This window comes from Rhinopithecus roxellana, chromosome 6 (genome assembly GCF_007565055.1).
Source record: "Rhinopithecus roxellana isolate Shanxi Qingling chromosome 6, ASM756505v1, whole genome shotgun sequence".
Taxonomy (NCBI): Eukaryota; Metazoa; Chordata; class Mammalia; order Primates; family Cercopithecidae; genus Rhinopithecus; species Rhinopithecus roxellana.
The window spans coordinates 40,032,096-40,042,512 of record NC_044554.1 but is presented as its reverse complement, the minus strand read 5'-3'; the positions used below and the strand labels follow the sequence as shown (position 1 = coordinate 40,042,512).

The window sequence follows — 10,417 nt, the reverse complement described above, 5'->3', positions numbered from 1 at the left end:
TTCATGCCATTCTCCTGCCTCAGCCTCCCTAGTAGCTGGGACTATAGGTGCCCGCCACCACGTCTGGCTAATTTTTTTGTATTTTTAGTAGAGACAGGGTTTCACCGTGTTAGCCAGGATGGTCTCGACCTCCTGATCTTGTGATCTGCCTGCCTCGGCCTCCGAAAGTGCTGGAATTACAGGTGTGAGCCACTGTGCCCAGCCTACAGTGGATGTTTTTAAGCTGAGAGTTAACCACAATTAGGTTTGCGTTTTAAAAAATCATGTAGGAGCATTGAAAGAGATGGTTAAAAAGAATGAGGGAGATTGTATACATGGCTGCAACCATATCAGACATCCAACAGGCTCTTCTTACAATATGACTTGGGTATTCCTTCCATTGAGTAGATCTGGGCGGACTTATGATACTGTGAGACTCCCAAGCCGGATCACAGAACCCAACACAGCTTCCTCCTAGGCCTCTTGGTATGTTTGTTCTTGGAACTCACCAACATGCCATGAGGATGCCCAAGCATTTGTGGAAAGATCCACAAGGAATGAAATTCAGGACCCCAGCTGAAAGCCATGGCTGAGCTCCCAGCTGACAGTCAGTGTCAACTACCAGCCACGGGGCTACACCATCTTGAGAGTGGATCCTTCGTTCTCAGTGAATTCCACATGGGACAGAGAGAGGCTGACCCTGCTCAGCCCTGCCCAAATTGCACATTCAAGGGCAAAAGAAAGGATTATTATTGTTTTGAGACTTTGAATTTTGTCATGATTTGCTACTAGGCCATAGATAACTGATACCAGGAGGGAGAATGGAAGCAGAGGCATTCATTAGAGAACATAATTACTCAGGCAAAAGATGATGAGGGCTTAGCTAAGGCATTCATTAATTGAGCAAAATTATGACATGTCAGGCATGGTGCTACAACGTGGAAATATAACGTGAACTGGGTAGACAAGGTCTCGTCTACTGAAGAAACTGACTGGCTACCGGGCAGAGAGGATGGAATATAGAATACAGCCATTGAGCTACTTATATTGTGCTAACCTAAAGATGTGTGATCTTACCATGTAATGTTAAGAGGCGTTTAAAAAATAGAATAAAATAACTAGAAACATGCATTATTATATGGGTAAAACTTTTGGCATACAGATAGCATGAAAATGACATTGGCTTTACGCTCTAAGCCCTATTGAACATGCTATAGGAAGTGGGTTTTTTTTTTTTGGTCTTTGTCTCCATTAGAGAAAACCTTCATGTGGGCACTTTTGATGCTCCCCTACCATTGTGTGATTTTCAGTTCAAAGCATTTGCTATTTGCATCAGTGCTTGTTGCTTTTTTTTTTTTTTTTTTTTAGGCAGAGAGTGGGAGGATTACACGGTTTTCTTTTCAAGTGCTCTCAGTCCCTGATCAAAGGGAGGGCTTTAGAGCCTTAGTTTGTTGGAGATTCCATATAAGACTATTCTTGGTTTGGGGTTTTGAGTAAATCATTTTTGCTTAAACACCAGAGAGAAAGAGTGCTAACCCATGCATTGTCAACTACAAAGTCCTAGCCAAGTGCCAATTACTTTTATGATTTTAAAATGGAATTTGTGGGTTAGTGGTGTTCAGGGTATTCACTATTAGTGAGGGTATTTCTTTTGAAAGATAATAATTCATTCAATAATTCATTTAATTATTTGAGCCTTTACAAAGAACAGCCAGAGCTCCTCTCCATCTCATTTTTGCCACACAAAATATTGCCCCCTCTTTCTTCCTCCTTTTAAGCACCACAATAAGGGGTCATCGTCACAACCCGATTCTGCGTGTCCACCAGGGCAAGCTGGCTTTTGTTCCCATCGCTCTGCTGGGAATGGAATCATGAGAGGCTTTTTTGTTGCTGAGTTCTTTGAACTCTCCTTAGTGCACAGTTGGCCTGGACCCTCTGCAGCACGTGGTGCTGTTGACCACGGCCTGGTTCTCAAAACCTGAGTCTCCACTGACTTCTGTGCTAACATGCTTGGCTCTTACTTCTCTGATTCCTTTCTCTGCTTCTGTTGCTGGCTTTTCTTTCCACCTCTTTCTTTATCTTAAATGTTGATATTACCCCAGGTTTCGTTTTTAAATCCTGATGTGGTTTGGATCTGCGTCCCCGCCCAAATCTCATGTCTAATTGTAATCCCCCGTGTTGGAGGTAGGGCCTGGTGGGAGGTGACTGGATCGTCGGGGTGGTTTCCATGGTTTAACACTGTCCCCCTTGATGCTGTCATTGTGGTAATGAGTTGTCATGAGATCCGGTTGTTTAAAAGTGTGTGGTACCTCCCCCCTCTCTCTCTCTCCTGCTCCCAGCCGTGTGTAATGCTGGCTTCCCACTTTGCCTGCTGTCATGATTGTAAGTTTCCTGAGACCGCCCCAGAAGCTGAGCAGATTACAGCATCGTGCTTTCTGTACAGCCTGCAGACTGTGAGCCAATTAAACCTGTTGTCTTTAAAAATCACCCAGTCTCAGATACTTTATAGCAACGTGAGAACGAACTAATACAAATCCCTTCCAATTTCCCAAGATACTGTCATCTGTTTCCAAGACTTCCATCCATCTTATGACTATCTATATTCTGATGAGCCTCAAAAACCACATCTACTACCTTGAAGCATCAATGCTTAGGAATCACCATTTTTAAGGATATGAAATTGAACAAGCCATAGTCTCTCACAGCAAGGAGTTTACAGTCTATTAGGGCAGATTACATGTGCACACACATTTCGTTTTCAACTTGGACTTCCCCACCTGGCCTAGCAGAGAATGGATACTCAAGACTTAGGGTTTCATGGTCAAAACTGATTTCTTCCATTGCATAAAGGTGGCACCAACACCTAAGGTGGTTAAGACACACACATACAGAGCTGTCTATTTTATTTGAAACTGGATGAAGTTTAGGAGAAAACAAAACTCCTTGCTATCTCAGCTGTAAGGAGAACTGTATCAGGTGGTGTTGCTAAGTTGTAAGCCACAAAAATGGACTCCAGGTAACTTCAACTAAGAAAAAGAGTTTACAGAAAGAATAGAAAATATGTCTTGGAATTGAAGAAAGAACTGGATAACCAAGTTTCAAAAAAAGCACCAACACCATTCTGGAAGACTGGGCAGTAGAAACACACAGATTATCACGTGCCCAAACCTGGGCTCAGAAGTAGCTCTGCCAGAACTCCAAAGTAAATAAAGCTCTGTAGGCTAAGATCTGTTAACTTAAAAAAAAAAATCACCAATTTATAAATTTAGAGAAGACTTTATTTCTTGTAAAGGGTTATATCCTGCAAGATGGCCATCCCATATGCTGGGAATCATAGCCTCTGGGCCAGACCAGAGATAGGCACGTCAAAGGAGGAAGAAGAGCTGGGGCAGGAGTTTATGCTGAACAGATTGGCTAAACATACATATTCAACAGGTTAAGGAAGAGCTATGAATATTCATGAAGGTGGTCCTAATGTATTTGTATTGAACAAACGTGCATCTAACATAGGACCCATGTTCACGTTGTGGTGAAGACTTAACACTTAAACGTATTACAGTTAGCCTCTAAATGTCAAAACATCTTTTCGAGATCTGGAGCTACTCAAGTGTGCAGCCTCTATAAACCGGCTGGAACCAGGCCCGTGGCTAGTGGTCTTCTTATCAGAAGAAGAGACAGAAAGCAGCCTCTTGTCCAGTCAAAGCTGTAGTTGTGACTGGTGGAATGGGGGGATCAGTTAGTTAGTGTCTGGTGGTGACCTAATTATTTTAATAATACTTATCCCGAGGTCAGTGCTTATTTAGCTGCTAGAGGAAAATAAAAACCTGTGGCAGTTAGAATGTAGTTCATTCTTAAAGCGTAGGGGTGTCTGACTTAACCCTTGCCTGATATGACCTTAGATCCTGTTTAGAATTTGGTATCTTATTGCCACTATGAGTCTGTTCTGTCAGTCTTGTGGTCTCTGTTTTAACACTAGTGCTGGTCAACTGTGTCTAAACTGCAAAAGGGCATGTATTATGAGGCATGTCTGACCCCGCCATCTCATCATGGCTGGGAACTCAGTTTGAAAGTTTTTCTGGGGTCCCTTTGGCCAAGAGAGTTTGTTCAGTTGGTTGGGGCAGCAGGGTGCAGGTGGTGCTTAGCTATTCGTTGTTAGTTTACAGACCACAGTTAGCTACCACAATAGAAAAATGTAGATTATCAATCACGGTGCCTGACTCATAGTGGTCATTCAATAGCAAATTTTTGAATGAAGAAATCAATGAATCTGGTTACTAGGTAGATTAGATAACACCTAATATCTCTGTCAATGTTACTAGAATTCTTTCATAGACCAGTGTGAAACTTTCTGGGCATTTTAGCATGGCTGGCATGGTGAATAAACTACATTTCTGTCTGAACGGGAAGACAGGAATACTGTGTGTAGCTGTCTTATTGGCATTCAGAAATCACCCTGGTTATTACTGAACCAAATAAAAATAAACTCAGAAGAAGCATCTGCACATTACGCTATTGTTTTTTTTCACTGATAGGAGCATGATGGGATGTTGAGGGATGCCAGAGAGGATGCAGTAATGTTCCTTTGGATATAGAACACTTGAGATTTGACAGTTTCACATTTTTCTTTATTTCTGTGAAGGCAGGATCCTGACAGGGCTATATTCTGCCACTCAGTCACGCTGTTTTCTTGTAAATGACAGTGAAGGAAAGCGGGGAATAGAGACACCTTATTAATCAACTAGGCTACAATTTTATAGCACTATGCCCAGAAGGACACACTGAACTATCGGTGTCAGTCAGGAAAACACATGACTCAGACAAATTAAAGACTACAGAAATTCAACAGGTGGACAGGAGCCAAACTCCATCCAGCAGGCTCTGTGCCTTTAAGGCTGTCTGGGCAGCATTTGTTACTCAAGATGTGAAACGGGCAACCCTATTGATCCACTAGTACATTTGTATGTCTTGAGCCCCGTTTTAATTTCCTTCCTTCCTTCCTTCCTTCCTTCCTTCCTTCCTTCCTTCCTTCCTTCCTTCCTTCCTTTCTTTCTTTTTTTTTTTTTCTTGGAAGCATTGACTTCCAGGCATGAAGTTTGTTCCTCTACTTCTGCAGAACAAACCAGCACAAAATATAGTGGTTTACAGAAGATATTTATTTGGCTCTTACAGTTCTGTGGGTGAACTGGGTTCAGCTGGATGGTTTTCACTTGGGGTCTTTCCAACATTTTTTTTTTAAATCTTCAACTTTTATTTTACGTTCAGGGGTACATGTGCAGGATATGTGGGTTTGTTACACAGCTAAACGTGTGCCATGGTTGTTTGCCGCACAGATCATCCCATCACCTAGGTATTAAGCCCCACATGCATTAGCTATGCTTCCTGATACTCTCCCTCCCCCAACTCTTGTGATGGGCCCCAGTGTGTGCTGTTCTCCCCTTGTGTCCATGTGTTCTCATTATTCAGCTCCCACTTATAAGTGAGAAAGAACATGCAGCATTCGGTTTTCGGCTCCTGCGTTAGTTTGCTGAGCATAATGGCCTCCAACTCCATCCATGTCCCTACAAAGGACATGATCTCATTCATTTTTATGGCTGCACAGTATTCCGTGGTATATGTGTTCCACATTTTCTTTATCCAGTCTATTATTGATGGGCATTTGGGTTGACTCCATGTCTTTGCTGTTGTGAATCTCTCAAACAGTTTTGCATTTAGATATTGATTACAGCTGTGGTCATCTGAAGGTTCAACTCTTCTCTGATATGTCTGGTGTCTCGGTGGGGGTAGCAGAGCTATGCGGGTCAGCTGGGCAACACTCTCTTTTCATAGTTAACCTGGGGTACCCAACTGCAAACACTTACAGGCCAGTGCAAACTTTCCAAGATCTCCCAGAGGAAGTCACAAGACTTCTTATGACAGCTTCAGAAGCCATGCAGAGTCATAGGCCTGTTGAGACTTAAGGAACAGCGACTGCGTGAGGGTGTGAGTCCTGAGAGCGTCATCTCATTAGGAAGCCATCTTTGAACTATAGTGGAGAAACAGCAAAAGAACAAACATAACTAACTCCATTTTTGTTTAAGGGACCGTCACTCATTCCTGCACGTAGCCTAGGATAATTTTAGAACACTGGGATAATAACGCACACACAGCAATCATGTAGTTTTAAAAACGAACTCTGGGATGAAAGGAGAAGTATGTAAACAACTCGCTGTTTCATTGTAAGATTTATACGAGCATTGTGACCTGACCAAGGATGAAGAAGTTTCCAACCTCCTTGGACCCTCACTAGTGCCCGGATGTCTGCGGTGGTCAGTTACCTCTTTTTAAAATTTAAATTATTTTTTAAAATATGGAATGCTTCAGGAACTTGCGTGTCATCTTTGCCCAGGGGCCTTGCTATTCTTCTCTGTACTGTTTCAATTTTAGTAAATGTGCTGCCAAAGCAAGCACTGTCAGTTACGTCTTGATCCTAGCCTGCCCACCGTCCCCCTGCTCTTAGCATAAAAAGAGCCTAAAACTGGTTGTGACCTAAGATGGTACTTTGGTATGATAGTCCACCATCTTCTTGCTTTGCTTGGTCTCCAAATAAACCAGCTTTTCTTCCCACAAATTCTTGTCTCTTGTGTAAGACGTTCAAGTGATCAGCAGCTGAACCCTGGTTCGGTTACAGAGCGAGGCTGTGTTAAGTCTCTTCTCGTGTATGTGGCCTCTGTAGGGGCTGCACGTGGTCTTGCCTCTCATACTGCGTGCTTTCCACACCCTGGAGTCCTATGGCTCCCACAATTTTCTCTATTCCCTCAATCCATGCGTACCTGCCTGCCTTCCCGAGGCATGTTGTTCTCCCATCTCTGCCTCTTGGCCTAGGTTCCTCTTACTGATCCCCAGATCTCTCCCACACTATATGCCATCAGAGAAGTGGTTCATGGCTGCCCAGGCCAGGCCAGACTCTTCTCTTAAAAACTTCCAAAGGCCAGGTGTGATAGCTCTTGCCTAAATCCCAGCACTTTGGGAGGCCAAGGCAGGAGGATTGTTTGAGACCAGGAGTTTGAGACCAGCCTGGGCAACATAATTAAACCCCATCTCTACAAGAAAATTCAAATATTAGGCAGGGTGTGGTGGCTCACTCCTGTAATTCCAGCACTTTGGGAGGCCGAGGCGGGTGGATCACGAGGTCAGGAGATCAAGACAATCTTGGCCAACATGATGAAACCCCGTCTCCACTAACGTACAAAAAATTAGCCAGACATGGTGGTGCGTACCTGCAATCCCAGCTCCTTGGGAGGCTGAGGCAGGGGACTCACTTGAACAAGGGTGGTGGAGGTTGCAGTGAGCTAAGATGGCACCACTGCATTACAACCTGGTGACAGAGCAAGACTCTGTCTAAAAAATAAAAAATAAAAAAAAATTTAAATATTAGCCCAGTGTGGTGGTGTGCGCCTGTAGTACCAGCTACTCAGGAGGCCAACGGAAGAGGATCATTTGAGCCCAGGAGTTTGAGGCTGCAATGAGCTATGACCTTGCTGCTGCACTCCAACCTGGGTGACAGATAGAGAGACCCTGTCTCTAAAAAAAAGAAAAAAAAAATTTCTCAAAAAGGTGAGTTCCTTCCCTTCATTACACTGACAGCAGTTTGTACATACATCGGCTGCAAGATAATTGGACAAGATAATTGGACTCCTCTGCAAGTCACTTTCAAAGAGCAGCAGCGACTCTATTTTGTGCATCTTTTTTTAAAATCAATATCGTGTCTTCCACACTTTGTGCATAGTGGCAGCTCAGCAACCTTTGTTCAGTGAATGAATGAATGAACATCTCTTTTCAAACTGCTGTACTCTATGTTGGGGCTTCTCTTTCAAGATAATTTGCTTGTTCTGTGTTCTGTTGGGAACACATCTTCTTCTTCTTTTTTCTTTTTTTTTTTTTTGAGACGGAGTCTCACTCTGCTGCCCAGGCTGGAGTACAGTGGCCGGATCTCAGCTCACTGCAAGCTCCGCCTCCCGGGTTTACGCCATTCTCCTGCTTCAGCCTCCCGAGTAGCTGGGACTACAGGCGCCCACGACCTCGCCCGGCTAGTTTTTTTTTTTTTGTATTTTTTTAGTAGAGATGGGGTTTCACCGTGTTTTGCCAGGATGGTCTCAATCTCCTGACCTCGTGATCTGCCCGTCTCGGCCTCCCAAAGTGCTGGGATTACAGGCTTGAGCCACCGCGCCCGGGCCTTTTTTTTTTTTTTTTTTTTTTGAGACAGAGCCTCACTCTGTGGCACAGGCTGGAGTGCAGTGGTGCACTCTTGGCTCACTGCAATCTCTGCCTCCTGTGTTCAAGTGATTCTCCTGCCTCAGCCTCCTGAGTAGCTGGGATTACAGGCATGTGCCACCACACCCAGCTAATTTTTTTTTTTTTTGGTATTTTTAATAGAGACGGGTTTTTGCCTTGTTGGCCAGGCTGGTCTCGAACTCCTGACCTCAGGTGATCCAACCCTCTTGGCCTCCCAAAGTGCTGGGATTACAGGCCACAGGGAACAAATCTGATGGAGGAGAGATTTAGCTGAATTCAGGGATCAGGGGCTTTTTAAGAGACTGGGAAATAAGAAACAAGGCATGGGATTTTCAGAGACGTCGCCTTCTTCCTGGGATGCACGAGTTGGGTGATGTGGATTAAACTCCTTGGGGATTCTGTGGATTGGGGATGGAGACACAGATTAGTGTGTCCTCACCTGAGCCAAAAACTGAGGACAGTCTTCCCATGTGGTGGCTGCCGCAGGGGATCTGGGCTGATGTCCCTGAGCAGGCAGAAAAGAGGCAGTTGGCCCTGGCGGGTGGCAGGTGGAATTTTTAAGCTGCAAAGCTAGTGTGAATCTTGTAAGAAGCAGGGCAGGTGCATAGACATTCAGACCATTGAAAAGGGGCCCAGGCTGCCAGCAACAATCTCAGTTAGAAGACGTTCTTCAGGGAGCACAGCTGGCAACCTGAGTGTCTCGTTTCTCCAGCCTTCTGAGGTCACACCTTCCTGTATTAACCATATCATATAAATGCAGCCTCTATCCTGCTTCTTCGCAGTGAATCTGGTGTTCCCCCAGCCTTTCCAGGGCGTGCTAGATGGTTCTGACTGCCAAGCCCCTAACACATCGCTGGCTGTCTGCAAATGCTGCATCTTATGATTTCACACCAAATGTGAACCGAGGTGCCTCACCTTCAACTCCATAGCACCACCAACCCACAAGGGACTTCACCAGAAAACTTTGGGTTGGGGGACAGAGGAAAATGATAGCACAGGGCAGGAAATGACTTCAAAATAAACAACAGAAATTGCTGTTCCTAAAATTTAATGGCCAGCCATCACCCCAGAAATTCCCTTCAAAGCTATAGTTCTCCTTGGTTTCAGCTGAATGTTCTTTTATGAAAGCTTCATTCTCCTTAGAGCCAACGCCTACTAATACTATCTGCAGCTGCCTCAGCAATGTGTAAAACACTCTTTGAGCCTGCCAAGTGAAATCTTCAAATGTCTTAGCACTAAATATACATAATTTTGGACAGATGTGGTGGCTCATGTTCATAATCTCAGTGCTTTGGGAGGCCAAGTCAGGAGGATAACTTGGAGCCAGGAGTTTGAGACCAGCCTGGGCAATGTAGTGAGACCCCCCAGCTCTACAAAAAATATAAATAAATAAAAATTAGCTCAGTGTGGTGGCACATGCCTGGAGTCCCAGCTACTTGGGAGGCTGAGGCAGGAGGATCACTTGAGTCCAGGAGTTGGAGGCCACATGAGGTGTGATTGTACCACTGCACTCCAGCCTTGGTCACTGAGCAAGACCCTGTCCCTTAAAAAATAAAAATAAAAAATAAAAAAATATTATGCCAGAATGCCTTAACTAAGGAAAATGCATTTAACCAATGAAGAGTAATTTATGCTTCCCGTTCCTGCCTCTTTCATCTAGATTTTCTTTTGATTAACCAAATGCTCCTTTAAAGGGTATTGGTTAGTGTGGTGGCTCATACCTATAATCCCAGCACTTTGAGAGGCCGAGGCAGGAGGAGGGCTTGAAGCCAGGAGTTTGAGACCAGCCTGGCAAACATGGCGAAACCCCATCTCTACTAAAAATACAAAAAAATTAGCCTGGCGTGGTGGCATGTGCCTGTAGTCCCAGCTACTTGGAAGGCTGAACCAGGGGAATCACTTCAACCTGGAAAGTGGAGGTTGCAGTGAGCTGAGACTGTGCCACTGTATTCCAGCCTGGGGGACAGAGCAAGACTCCATATTAAAACAAAACAAAACAAAACAAAGAATCAATGGGAAAAATTATGATTGTTTCATGAACTTTAAAAGTCAGAATTTTAAAAATGTTCTTACTGTCAATTATAAATGTATAGAAATTTTTAAAAATAAAAAATGAATATTTATTTGGTAAACTGACATTTTAAACAAATGAAATATAGGGAATGAA

At 44.0% G+C, this 10,417-nt stretch overlaps 1 non-coding gene across 1 annotated transcript; it reads right to left on the bottom strand.

The window, feature by feature from the left end:
• Positions 1-6,319: 6,319 nt before the first annotated feature.
• LOC115898554 lies at positions 6,320-6,426 on the bottom strand. The gene has a single exon (XR_004058264.1). It is a non-coding gene; the product is annotated as a U6 spliceosomal RNA (small nuclear RNA).
• Positions 6,427-10,417: the final 3,991 nt, after the last annotated feature.